This window comes from Grus americana, chromosome 17 (genome assembly GCF_028858705.1).
Source record: "Grus americana isolate bGruAme1 chromosome 17, bGruAme1.mat, whole genome shotgun sequence".
Classification (NCBI taxonomy): domain Eukaryota; kingdom Metazoa; phylum Chordata; class Aves; order Gruiformes; family Gruidae; genus Grus; species Grus americana.
In genome coordinates, this window is record NC_072868.1 from 10,324,617 (window position 1) to 10,337,608 (window position 12,992).

Below are 12,992 nucleotides of genomic sequence, written 5' to 3' on the forward strand. Positions count from 1 at the left end.
TGAAAATAATATGAAAAAGGAGGAGGAGGAATGTAACCCCCAAACTCTCTGCTGTCCAAATGGGATCTCTGCGTTTTGATCCTCGTTTTGGGGGTGGCTGGTCTCTGCAGCTCCCTTCCCACCGCTTCCCTTTCCAAGTCTCCAGGGATGTGACATCCCGGTTTTTGGAGAGCCTGAGCAGCGTTTCCTCCGTTGCAGCCTGCCTGGTGCAAACCGCATTCGCGCTGCCCAGCCCAGCCGTGTTTGGCTGGTATTCATAAACAAAGCAATGCAGAGCTACCGTGCAACTGCAGAGTCCTATGGAAATTCTGCTTTTTCTTCCCAAAATAGCAGGAGACAGTGTTTAGCACTAATAATGCCTTCTGCAATGGGAGCGACTGACAACAGCATCTCCTGGTGAGAGATACAAGTGCCATATTTCAGACAAAAGAAGACATTTCCATTCCTTCAAGAACTGCAACCTGTATTTTGCAAGTTAAATTGCTCCAATCTGATTGAAATCCACCCGGCGACGAGCTTGTTATTTAGTGACACACTGCTCCAAATTACACACCTGATACTTTTGATATTTCTAAATGACTTACGTATTAGAAATTAATACTTGAGAAGGGCAAACACTCAGCGTGCTGACAGCCTGAGAGTTCACTGCCACCCCCTTCAATAATTAAGAATTTCGCAGAATAGCAGGAAGGGGGAGCACAAGAAAGCCTGGAGCGATGCATTACCCTCCCTGAAGGTTCAAGGCTGGGAGGACCCAGGGGAGTGTGCACAGAGGAAAACCACTTTTTTGATTTTTGTAGCGTGGGTGGCGGGTGAGCATGGGGCTGGCAGCGGGCGTGGAGGCGGCGGAGAGCCCTCCTCCATCTGCACTGGATAGCAGCCTGGGGGTCTCTTCCCAGATTTTGCCGGCAATGTGTCTCCCCAAACTTGCCAAGGCAACAGAAGGGAAAATTAATCACGAGGAAGGCTGGAAAGCAGGAACAAGCAGCTCATTGTGTATTGGGTTCATCAGTACAATTTTCTAAACTGAATTTTAACTGCTTCCATTACTTTTTTCTCTCTACTGCCATTCAGAGTAGATATACCACAAGGCAGGGATTGCAGCCCATCCCCGTGTCCCCACCTCTGTCGAGCAGGATCCTGCCTGGAAGCAGCTGCAAGCCCCTAATTCCCATCTTGTCCCCTCTTTAGCTGCTGGTTTCTGGTGCAACCAGCCCTCCTGCGAGCATCACCTCTGCGGAGCTGCCGTGAGCAGGTTGCGAAGGGAGGTTCGTCTTTGTACCCCACTTATGTCCCTTTGCTTCCAGGTGCTTGTGTGGCCCCCCTGGATCCTCCTGGCTGCACTCCTGGCCTGGAGAGCACCCAATGCAGAGGGACAAATCCCCGCTTATGGGTAGCAATAAATGTGTTGTCACTCCACACTCTTTTGCAAGAGCAGTGATCGTGTCAAGACATAGCAACCCAAATTGCTGGCGGGTTTTTGGGTGGAGAGGAAGTCATCTCCTCCCTTGCTGTTCCCACTTGGAAAACTGCGCATGGGGATATTGCCAGCTTGCAGGTCCCCACACCCCACCGTGGCTTCGATCAAGGCTGGGTGCAGGTGGGTTTGCTCCTGACGTGCTTTATCACCTCCTCGAGCTGCTCCTTGCAAGCACAGCAGTTAAAATGTGCCTTTCAGTGAGAAATGCCAGAAGGAAATTGAAATGTTTTTCCTCTTTTCTAATCAAAGTTGAGTGTTTTTCACCCAAATGTGTGCCTGTGATCTGGAGTTTTGAGAAACTACAGAATAACTCAGTGCTCAGCAGATGCCTGGGAGCGCTCAATGCAGCGATCCACCTTGCCTGTACTGCTGAAGCCTCATGAGATCACTGAAAACAGGCCAGGAAGGGATCCACCCTCCTTTCATTTCCTTTATTTAACTTACTTATTGTGTGGGAACTTCACCCTCGTTTTCTGTATCATCACTATCTGACTTCCTGCTCCAGAGTGTGGCTGCTTGGAGCCATCGATGGGCAAACAGTGGGAGGTTGCAAGTCTGCTCATTGCAGCGCAATAAAACAGCCCATCTGGACTTGCCCAGTGTATTGATTTCTGCAGCAACTGCACCAGGAGACGCCTGCAAGAGAAAGGACCGTGCCGCTGGAGAGGAGCTGCAGGTACGTGTGGGGCTGGAGGTGGTGATCCAAACTAGAAGGTTGCACGGTCGCAGGCAGGAGATATGCTGGGTGTTCCACGTGGACCTGTCTTCCCTGGTGGGCTCAGTCATTGCTATTAAAATGAGATTTAGCATATCTCTCTCCTCCTGTAGTTTTATGTGAGATGCGCAAGACAAATCTGGAACAGTTGGCAACTCTCTGAGGGGACCTGCCATTGAGAAAACCCAGTTTTGAACGAGACATGCGCATGACAGCTGCCTGTCTTTGAGTTTTATACAGCTGCTCATCAACTTAATGGCAATAAATGAACTTCCAGGTGGACTTAATGGTGTCTCTGGGATGTCCCTGTGCTTGGGAGCTGCTTGGGTAGCCGGGTTTAGCTCTTCTTTTTTTTCCTTCTTGGTGTTCAGACTTTTAAAATAGCCTCTGTTTGCCCTGCAGCTCCAAGGCTGGATGGGTTAGAAGTGCAATACGGTCCCTGAGCTTTGCAGTGCAACTGTTATAGCTCAGCCATAAAGGGAGAAAAAATATATCTAACTAGCAAATGCACCAGCCGTAGCTGTATATAAAACCTTCACCGAACGTCACCATACATAAGCCCTGCCCTGGTTTAAACACGTTTACCTGCAGCCCCCATCCCATCTGGGCTCAAGCTACATCTCACAGCAGCATCCCTTCAGAAATACAGGCTGGTTACACCTGTGGGAGCACGGAGAGCCCTGCGTGGGACAGGACTCCCCCAGCTCGGTGGGTTTTTTGGAGGGGGCACCTCTCCGTGGGCTGCCCTATGTGCTGGACATCGTGTTGGGGTGTGAGGCCGGAGGGGCAGCAGCCCAGCGCCGCTTGCCGTGGCTCTCGATGTGCCGAGCACGGCCGTGCCTTGTGATGCCTGTCGGGAGGAGCAGACGGCAGCTGGAGCGCTGAGCAAAAACACAGCTCCGGCAGGTTGACTCATGCCTGGTGGTGTTACTTGCCATGTGTTATAATCACCGAGAAATGCTTTGCCTGTGGTATCATTTTCTTTAAATATATCATTAGAGAAAATGACAGCCCAAATTGTGGGAGGATGCTAATGGCTCTGGAGTGGCAGACAGATTGCAGAAAATAGTTCCCTGCAAACACGTCGCAGGTGGGAGCCCGTAGAGGAAGAAAGGAGATGGGCTGGGCATGTGGTGCAATGATGGGGCATGACCACTAGCCTGGCACCAGGACAGTCCTCCTCCCTCCCGCGGCCTTGGGAAACCCTTCCCTGCCTCTCTGCTGCTTTTCTGGGGGAGTTTGGAGGGAGTGTGTGGCCCCCTGCCACCCCTAACAGAATGTCTGAGGAGGAAAACCTTCCTCCTCCTCCATCAGAAAGGCCTTGTGGTCCCCAGGGCCACTGAGATGAAGCTCCCGGTGTGCAGCGTACCACCAAGACCCCTTCCACCTCTTGTGCGAGCTGCACTGTCTCCCTTTTTTTAATTGCATAAAGAATACCAAAGAACAAAGTGCGTGTTGAACTTTGCAACTCTCATAGTTTGTTGTTTTTATCACTCCTCTGTTCTCAAAGCCTTATATTTCTGCTGTATCTCTGTAAGAAACAATAAAAAAGAATGACCTTTAATTTCTACGCAGCAGCCTGCAGTTCCCGAGGATGCTACACAAACACCATGTGTCCTGGTGGATAAAGGTCTTCGGCTGTGTACTTCAAAGATATCATTCTTAAACCCTCTTGGACTTTAATTTTTATTGAAGTTCTTCCTCTCCAAGAGCAATTAACAATGAGAGTTGCTCTCACATTGGGACAGTTAATTGCCCAGCTCACGTGTTGCTCAGATCAAATGTGGAGCCCTGCAATGCCCTTTACATCAGAAGCGCGGTGTGGAGATGTCCTGGTTCTGGCTAGGATAGAGTTAATTTTCCCAAGGAGCCAGGCTGGCCGGGGGCTATTCCATACCTTGTGAAGTCATCATGCTCACCGCAAAAGGGGGCTAGTCGGGGAGGGGCGGGCTCGGCATGGCTCTGGGACAGGCTGAGCGTCTGGTGGTCGTGGGATCGGTAAATTGCTTTCTGTTATCACCCGTTGTGAATATCTGTTATCAGTCCTGTTACTGTTGTTTCGCTCTCCCTTGCTGTCCCTGTAACCGGTCCTTACCCCAACCCACAAAATCTTTGCCTCTGTTTTCCCATTCTCCTCCCCATCCCGTGGCGGGGATCATCCAGCGGCCGCATGGTGCTCAGCCTGGGGCTGAACCACATTGGGAGAGGAGGGCTCTCTTGAAGGAAGAGCCCTGTGGAAATGGTGCTTCTTCAACTAAACCTGCAGCCTCAAGCCTGCCTGGAGGTGAGGACAGCTGGACCCTGCGTTATAGGGAGTGTCACCGCCCTGTCCCTGGCTCCCCAGGGGGCACGGGGACACGCTGGTGGGATCCAGTGGTGGGACCAAGAGAAAACGTGGTGCTGAGAGAGGAGAAGGTGGTGGTGGGGAGATGGTGGCTGTGTGCGGCACAGATCACAGCCAACCAGTCTGAGCATCCTGGCCTCTTCCAACCATCCCTTTATCTGCTTAAAGTGGGAAACTGCTTTCTGCTCCTGTATCTCCAAGTGCTCTGGGCAGAGTATTTCATTGCTGCGTTGTAGGCTGGGAGCAGAGAGGGATGGGAGGTAGAGCAATACACCTACCCAGGAGGTATTTAAGGGGTTTAGCTTTAGTTTCTTTAATTATTTCTTTGCATATTCACATTTCTGAGAATGTGACATCGCTTCTGGCACCAGTCTGGTGCAAAGGGCAGATTTATGCCTCTGCTGAGGGGGATGCAGCCGTGCCTTCCCCAGACGTGCCTGGTTCTTGGGTAGGAATATTTATAACTCCCTGGCCAGCCTGCACCGTGTCCTTGCTTTCAATGGTGCTACGGGGGTTTCCAGCTCTCCAGTGAAGAGGGGGACCCGCCGCGCCGCCTCCAGTGCAGCAGATGGAGAGAAAAGGGATTTATTTACTATAAGTGAGCTGGGAACATCCCCAAACGCTCCCCTCTGCCAGCAGCAGCAGTTGGGAAGGGAAAGCACTTAAAAATTATGGAATTTGTTGACTGTCATTAATGTTTTGTCTCCTCCATGACTGCTGTGTGGAAATGTTGTTTCTAGCTAGAGGTGCTCCCAGACAGGGAGTTTCCGATGGGATAAATCAGATCCTATTCCTGATGTGGGACCCTGAGGAGACACCATGGCCATTTTCTCAGCTTTCAGTTGTTTCTTCCTTCAAACTTGGCTTAATGAAATTAACTTGCTTTAAAAAGGGTTTTCTTCTGAAGCCAGTAGGAATTTAAATGAAACGGCACTGAGTTGTTCTGGTTTGTATGGGAGGGATGGATTCATCACAAGGAAAGTGTTTTCTTTTCAAGGGCTGATAAACAGCCTGTATTGTGAATAACTTCACACATTCAAGTAAGGCATGACCATCTGAGAGGTTTTTTTAACATGGATCTGTGAATTAAATAACACTTCTGTAAAGCTACAAAAATAAATTACAAACCAATGTGAATCTCATGTTCCTACTCAGATAGTGAGAAAGTCACTGGGTGTTTGTTGAAAAAATTGAAAGGCAAAAAGGGTCAGTTGTGTGCATCAGGTGACAAATGAACAGGGAGGAAGGATCAGTCAGTCCCACCTGTGTGGAGTTCCTTGTGGCTCTTCTGAGTTGATGAACCTGGAAATAATTATAATAAATGTGAAAAGCTGGTGCTGGGAAGGAGATGGGTTAGGTGGCCTGAGGAAACCTTCCATCCCTAGAGACTTAGCTCACTGCACAGGTACGTTGTGGCTCCGGTATGAGAAGTGCGAGTATGTAAGAGCTACCTTTGCCTGAGCTATTTTTACGTTCATTGGCTTATGACTCTAATTCTACCTTAATTTTCCTTTGGCAATTCTTCATGCTTGGCATTTGATGTAGCAGGCGTGAGATGCTCTTTGATGCAATTACAGCTATGAAGCAGGAGCGGGCTGGAATACCTGATTTAAATTCCAAGCCTACTGCAAGACAGATGAAAGCAGTCACTTGGATAGCTGCCGGCTCCCAAGTTTTGTCTCTGCTATCGGTGTAGGATCTCAGATTTGCTCCTTGACTGGGTGACACTGCCATGCTCCCAGCTCCAGACTGCCTTGGGGTTTGGGTTGGTTTTTTTGTTTGTTTGGGGTTTTTTTTAAGTGTTTTTGCTACTTAAGGACAATTGAAAAGCATTAAGCGCTGTCTCTGAGTGAGGGACAGCTGGGTTGATGAAGTGGGTGTTCTTTTGCTGTTGGGCAAGTGTCAGTTGTGTCAGCTAGTGAAGCTACATGGAGGTCACTTCATTAGCTACCTGAGGGCAGGAGAAAGCCAGAAAGCTAGATGGGGTATGAAGTTGGTTAGGTCTGCTCTGAAGCTGAAAGGAAAATCTTTAACAGGGGATGTTTGGTGGACAATTGCCTCCATGTCCACTGCTCCTGGAGGAAATAATTTATAATTGAAATACGATTTTCAGCTAAACTAATGATGGACTGATTATAGCCTTCTGTCTGGCTTTCCCTGCTTATTTCATCCTTCACCTCTTTAAAAGGTCAGTAAACAAGCTAAGTGATTTACTCGCACTCCTTCCTGGGTGCTCTGTGCACACCAACTCTCTTGCTTGGTCTACGAGTGCTCTCCAACCTTCCTCCTCCAGCTTCTGCTGGATTCAGCTCCTGGCAGGACCAGATGTGCTTCTGGAAACCTTCAGCATCTCAGCTGCTGCCGATGTCTCACCATAGTATCATAGTACATCTCCTTTCACTAAATGTATAGCTAGAGCTTATCCACATGGTTGTCGAGAAAACTGGAGATAGAAGAGGTGGATAACAATAGAAAAAGCCTTTTGCAGGTGGTATGTAGAAGTTCTGCCCTGAAGTCCAGCAATCTGGCCAGCATTAACCACACCTCCCATGAGTACCTGACACATACGTGATATCACTCCTGCTGAGATGCCCGCATGGTGCAGGGAAACGAAAATGTGAAGTAATTACTGTTTAAAGCATTGCAAGAACATGTGCCTGAGATACAAATAAGGATGTCACAAAACACATAGTAGAGAGACACCGAAATGAAGTTGCCTCTCAAGGTTTTTCTCAAGTCTCGCCTGTTTTTCTAATGTCTCAAACTTCACAAGAGTTTAAGGCAGCAGCTGAATGTATTTTGCTGAAGCCAGCAGGACTGTGGGGGTCCCTGAGATCGTCCCGGGGTGACCCACACCTCGAGCCAGAGGTGCTGCCTTACAGGGGAATTCCCCCTCCGAGGGGAATGCGCCTGCTGTTTTTCTCTGATCGCTCTTATTTCATGTTGCCCTGAAAAACAAATCAATGAATCCACAAAATGACTCACCGAAGTGAGGGCAGGTCAAATTACATGTTATCGTATGCCTTGCTGAGATGTTTTGAATTAACAGAATTAGCTAATTGGGCAAGCTCTCTGCTCTGTCCTGCAATTACCAGCTCCAGGTGCTGGCAGGTGGGAGCAGTCTGCAGGATACGTCCTGCTCCGAGTCCAGAGGAGTCTTGGAAGTGACAAGAAGAGACTCCCAGCAGACATTAATGTCTGTGCAGGTCACGAGGAGTCCTTGTTTAAAAAAGGCAAAGCACAAAAAACCCCAGCCGCCCTGGCTTACATCTGCACGGAGGAGAGCAGATATTCAATTAAGGTTCTAATCTCTATGTGCAATTACCGTGGCGAAAGCAAACTGCCTGGTTATCTGTAAGTGTTGATAACTTGTCTTGCACCTCGCAGGCAAATTGCCAGATCCGGGGAAATTGTAAAAGCTGACGTGTCAGGTCCCTGGCTGCGAGCGTGAGCCGTGCTGTCCTGAGCTCCGCTTTAATCACACGCTGGGACTGCTGCCTGTGCCGTGGCTTCGCCCGGGGGCCCCTCTGGATGCCTCCAAGTGGAGTGAGTCCCCATCAAAGCGCGTGGTTTCTGTGCGGAGGAAGGCAGGGCTGTCCGGCACAGACACGGGATGGAGGGATGAGCATGGTGGAGCCTCCTGGACCTGCTGCGTCTCGCTGTGTGCCTCTGGCTTGGGTCAGTCTGGACATCAGGGTGAATTGAGGGCAGAGGAGTGTTGTGGGATACGGCAGGAATGAGCGGAAGGAATTAGTTGTGCTTCTGTAGGAGCCACATCTGAGACACAGCAGAGCTTTCTGCGACAGGGCTTGAACGAAGAGGGCATCTCCCTTCACATCACAATGTGAAATTTCCTTCGTGAATGGTTGCGTCTGCCCTGAGCGAAGCCTTGAGCCTCACTGAAGCCTGGGGAAGGGGTTGGGGAGAGGGGAGGAGGGTGGGAGGGGAGGAGGAGGAGGGTGGTCCGTGGGGCTCGTGGCTGTCCGTGCTGCCAGACTCTCCCCAGCACTGCGGAGGGAGGAGGCTGTGCAGGTAATTCAGTGTTTCATCTGTCCTGCAGTGGTTTCCTCTGCGCTATCCCCTGTGCCAATGGCTGGTGCTAGGATGTAACTCGTCCCGGTACGGCTCTGTTGTGGCAGCTCCCAGCCTCTGATGAGAACCTCGGGCTGCGGAGGTGCAAATTAGGAGCTATTTATAGAAAGCTGTTCCCCTGCTCAGATGCATGGGGAATTGCTGCACGTTGATGGCATTTCTGAGGAGGGTGGGAACAAAGCTTGAGGGGACCACAAAAAGGTGGGAGTCACTGAGGCCATTGTCTTTCATGGAGAGAGTTACTCCATGAGACCATCAAAGGATGAAGAAAAGTCCCACTGAGGTCCTGGTGACGAGCTGCAAGCACAAGAAAGCTCTTGAATCTCACTGGATCAATGAGCAACTTCTCCCGTTTCCTTCTTACCCATGAATAGGAGGTGAAACCTCCTCTGCCCTCTGTCCTGGCTGAGCAAGGCTGTGATGCAGCTTGGATGGGGGCTTGCTGGAGCTCCCAGCCCTGCAAGCACATCCAGTCCAGGCAATTTATCATTATTATTATAACGACTGAAAAACAAGCGGGTAAAACTCCCCAGGAAGGAGATTTGCCTCTTCGGCAACAGGCAGAGAAGGGATTAGCCTCGTTTGTCTGTTCTGCTGCTTGTCTCTGGCGACGGAGACAGGGTTGGAAGAACTGCTGTGCTTTGTGGGGAGGCTCTTTGGGAGAAAGACAGCTGGAAAAATTTCCCCTAGATGGACAGGGTCCTGCTTTCGACCCTCTGGACTTACTCCTGGTTTGGCAGCGCTGGAGGGATGGATCCTGCCTGAGCAGGACTGCATCCTGCAGTGTGGTGCTGGACCACAGGGCAGCCCTGGGAGCCAGGTGGGTGCTTGTAAAAATGGGTCTGTGCTCTTCTGCACTGGCCTCTTCCATAAACCAGCTGGTGATGGGGAACTTCTGCTGTTCCAGATTGTATGTAACAAAATATTCCTATTTTAATACAGAAGCTTTTTCCCAATTGCTCTTTGCTGAAGAAAGTGGTTTCCTCCCACTCCAGGGTGACTATAACATACCATGAGTTGCTATAAAAACAAGTTATGTTCTTTGGCAAATCACTTCTCCCGTGTCCTTGTCCCACCTGCAGCAGCTCTGCAAGCGAGCATGGGTCTGGGGAGAAAAGCAAGACATCAGCCAGACAGTCCTACATGGAGAGAGGTGCAATGCCAGAGCAGTGAGAAACAAAAATGTACCTTTTTTTCACGATACATCCCTGTTTGCATACAGCGGTGAAGAGCTGACAAAGTGGGCAGAGTGGGAAGCAGGGTGAGAGCGGGCTGGTGAGCTCCTCTGCCGAGCATCACCAGCAGCCCGACCTGGGGGAGTTATTCCTGACATATTTCTGGGCTTTCATTCAATTTGCAAATTAATTTTACCGTTCTCAATTGCATGAAGTGACTCTGGCATGTACCTGTGACTGAGACCGGAGTAACGTCCAGATACTGAGGGAATTGCAATGAAATTGTGAAATCCCTTAAGCTTATTAGTGAGTAATGGTGTCGGCTTTCAGTGTGGCAGAGTTGGAGAAGCAGTAGCATTTTAATTTTCCTAAAAGGTCCATGTAACACAATGCCTGGCTTGCTTAGTACAGTACGAATGACAGATAAATCCTTGCCAAGGAAAGCTTAAAGTTGTTTTCCAACAAATTGACTTTTTTCTTCATTATTGCTTAGGCTCTTATCTCTGAATCCAGGCTAAGGGATGCTAAACGTGAAATATTTGAAACATTAAAAGTTGCGAGAAGCAGTCAGAAGTGGTCCCAGGATATGAGGTGCGGACAGTCGTGTGTGTCTGCAGGAGTTTTACGGTAATCGGGGGAGAAATCAGCTGAAATAAACTTTATTGGTGCATTGCCACATGGCCTTCCCATGGAAGCCATGTTATGAATCAAAAGAGCAATGAAAATTTCAATGTCCCCTCCAGGTCCTGTAAAATGACAACAAACTCTTTGGGTCTCACTATCCCAGGCTGCAAAGTGCATTTCTCTTGCTTAGCTATCACAGCTATAGCAATGCTCCTGCCACAGAGTTTGGATCATTTTGGGATTGGGTTGGAGACTTTGTGGTGAGAGTCACACGCGTCCCAGTGGTCCTTCTCCAGTTTTGAGCAATTTCCATTTCTGTGGGTTAGCTGGAAAGATCGCAGCTTACCAGCTCTGCCTTCATCTGATGCATTTGTGATCTGAGCCAGCACAGGGTGAGCTGCAAATTTCACCAGTACGTGAAAGATTCAGATTTTCCTTTGGCAAAACCTCAGGAGCTCGAGCTCAGCGTTCGATTTCTGTGAACGCTCCTGCCAGGAACAGAAAGGCCAAGTGGAAATTGCAGCATGGGAGGTATTCACTCTCCCACGTGCTTTCACCTGAGCTTCATGAGTCAGGGACTTGCCTTTCAAACCACAATAATAACCAAATAGAGTAAATACAGGTAGTTAAGAAACATTAGGGTTTGGCGACTACCAGCAATAGCCTCATTTTTCTGGTTTATTAGAAGGATAGAGAGGATGTAATTGGGAGCGCTGCTCCTGCCTCTCCCCTGCGGTGCCTTTCACTTGGTGGATTATTAAACAATTCAAGGAGACCATGCACAAGCTATTTGTTTTCCTCTGTTTTTTCCACTCTATTTTGTTTAATTTTTTATTTTTTTTTTTTACATGAGCCTTTGGGAACATAATGCTTAAAACTGTTATTAAGGAGCCATTGACCATACATGCCCTGCAGATTTTTCTGATAAAAGCTGCTGCCTATTGCTTTAGAGAGAGGAAGATTAAATACAGGCCAGCTGAAAATATATTCCTGGGAAGAGCAGGTGAAGTTGCTAAAGAAAAGACCTTTGGTCTGCAGTGACGTCCTTTGTCACTGGCATGATCGCTCGAGGTCTGCAGGGAGACCTGCGTGGAGAGCTGTGGCTTCATAGATGGCTCTTGTCTGCAGAAAGTGGAATTAGATGAGAACATCGTGGCCTCAAAGCTTTCTAAATAACTCAGCGCACGTCCTGTGCCATGTTGTGTGAGGACTCATGTCATGTTTGCCCTGGGGAAAGGGTGATAAATGGGAGACCTTTTTCCAGAGGAGGGTGTTGAGGCAGATGCCAGCAGGGTGATGGGGATGAAGGTGACTGCAGATGGATTAGGGGTAGAAGAGTGGTTAACTCTCAGCTTAACAGGAAAGAGGTGTGACATGGTGACCTGGGAACAAGGATTTTGCAGCATTGTCCATGTAGCAGAGATGTCCTGTTTCCACCTCTTTGCTGGCTTTTAGGTAGCTTGGCTTTCCTCCTTGAATGTGCCCAACCCAAATTTTGTGATACTGATGGGCAACTGAATACCATACTACTGGATGCTGTCCTACCGTGGAAGAGACAGGCTTGCATCGCACCTCCCAACCTCGGTGGCATTGATCTACTGACTGTCTGTGCACAGACACCCTCTCCGTGTTGCAGAACTCTGTGGATGGAGCCCATAGCGTGTTGTGAGCACTGAGAGCACATTTTCATGTCAGCCCAGAGCTGGTTGTTTAGCCCATGCATTTAAAATGAGCTGCTGCCAGTTTTAGTTCAAGGGCATTACCATTTGCACATCTTAACAGATTGAAATCCTGCCTGATCCGTGTGTTGAGTTTCTGCGGATGGAGTGATCTGTGCAACCAAATGGGCTGAGATGCGCTACCCAATCATTTTAAGAATGTAACAAGAGCTGCATAAAAAAGCTCTGCCGCTCTTCCAGAGGGTTGCTGGATGCGATTCACCAAAGCCTGAAGTTGTTATTTTCCTCTCTGGTTGTAAATTGTTCTGAGTGACAGTGTATGAAAGACACTACATCAAACTAAGTGGAATCAGATAGATAACAGGCCTTCCTGGGGAGCTGAAATTACTTGGCATTTGACTCTATGGCTCTCGAAACTCATGAGGCATCTTGCGTGTCCTGGGTACCAGCTCACCTGCTATGCCTCAGTGCTAATCCAGCCCTGTCCCTTGGGCTGGGTATATCCGGGGCAGTGTAATTGAAATGCCGTTACTTTTGGGGTGGTGATATTCCCTCAGTGCCACAGCTGGATGTGGGGTGCCCTTTTTCCCCCTCCTGTGGATGGGCTGACAGTGCCTGGCACTGGAGTATGGAGAATACAGTATTTCTGGGGAGAAGATGCGCAGATGCTACTCGGATAAGCACCGGTGTGAAAAGCAGTGCTAGTCCTGGCTCTGAAGTTGTCGTCCACTGTGGTGGGAGGGAGATCATTAACTCTGATTAGAACATTTGTGATTCCAGCGAGGCCTTTCATTTCTACCCTGGCTTCTGTTCTGCATATTTGATGCCATTCTCTAACGAGAGAGTGCAAATGTTAAGATGTTAGAATAATATTGCCCCAAGG

General features: G+C 49.0%; 1 protein-coding gene across 1 annotated transcript in view; it reads left to right on the forward strand.

Moving 5' to 3' along the window:
- The first annotated feature begins 2,095 nt into the window (after positions 1 to 2,095).
- OPRL1 (opioid related nociceptin receptor 1) overlaps positions 2,096 to 12,992 on the forward strand; it is a 50,890-nt gene continuing 39,993 nt past the window's right edge. The window contains exon 1 of the mRNA XM_054846001.1: positions 2,096 to 2,156. The gene's annotated coding sequence lies outside the window, so the exon portion shown is untranslated. The remainder of the gene's footprint in view (positions 2,157 to 12,992) is intronic.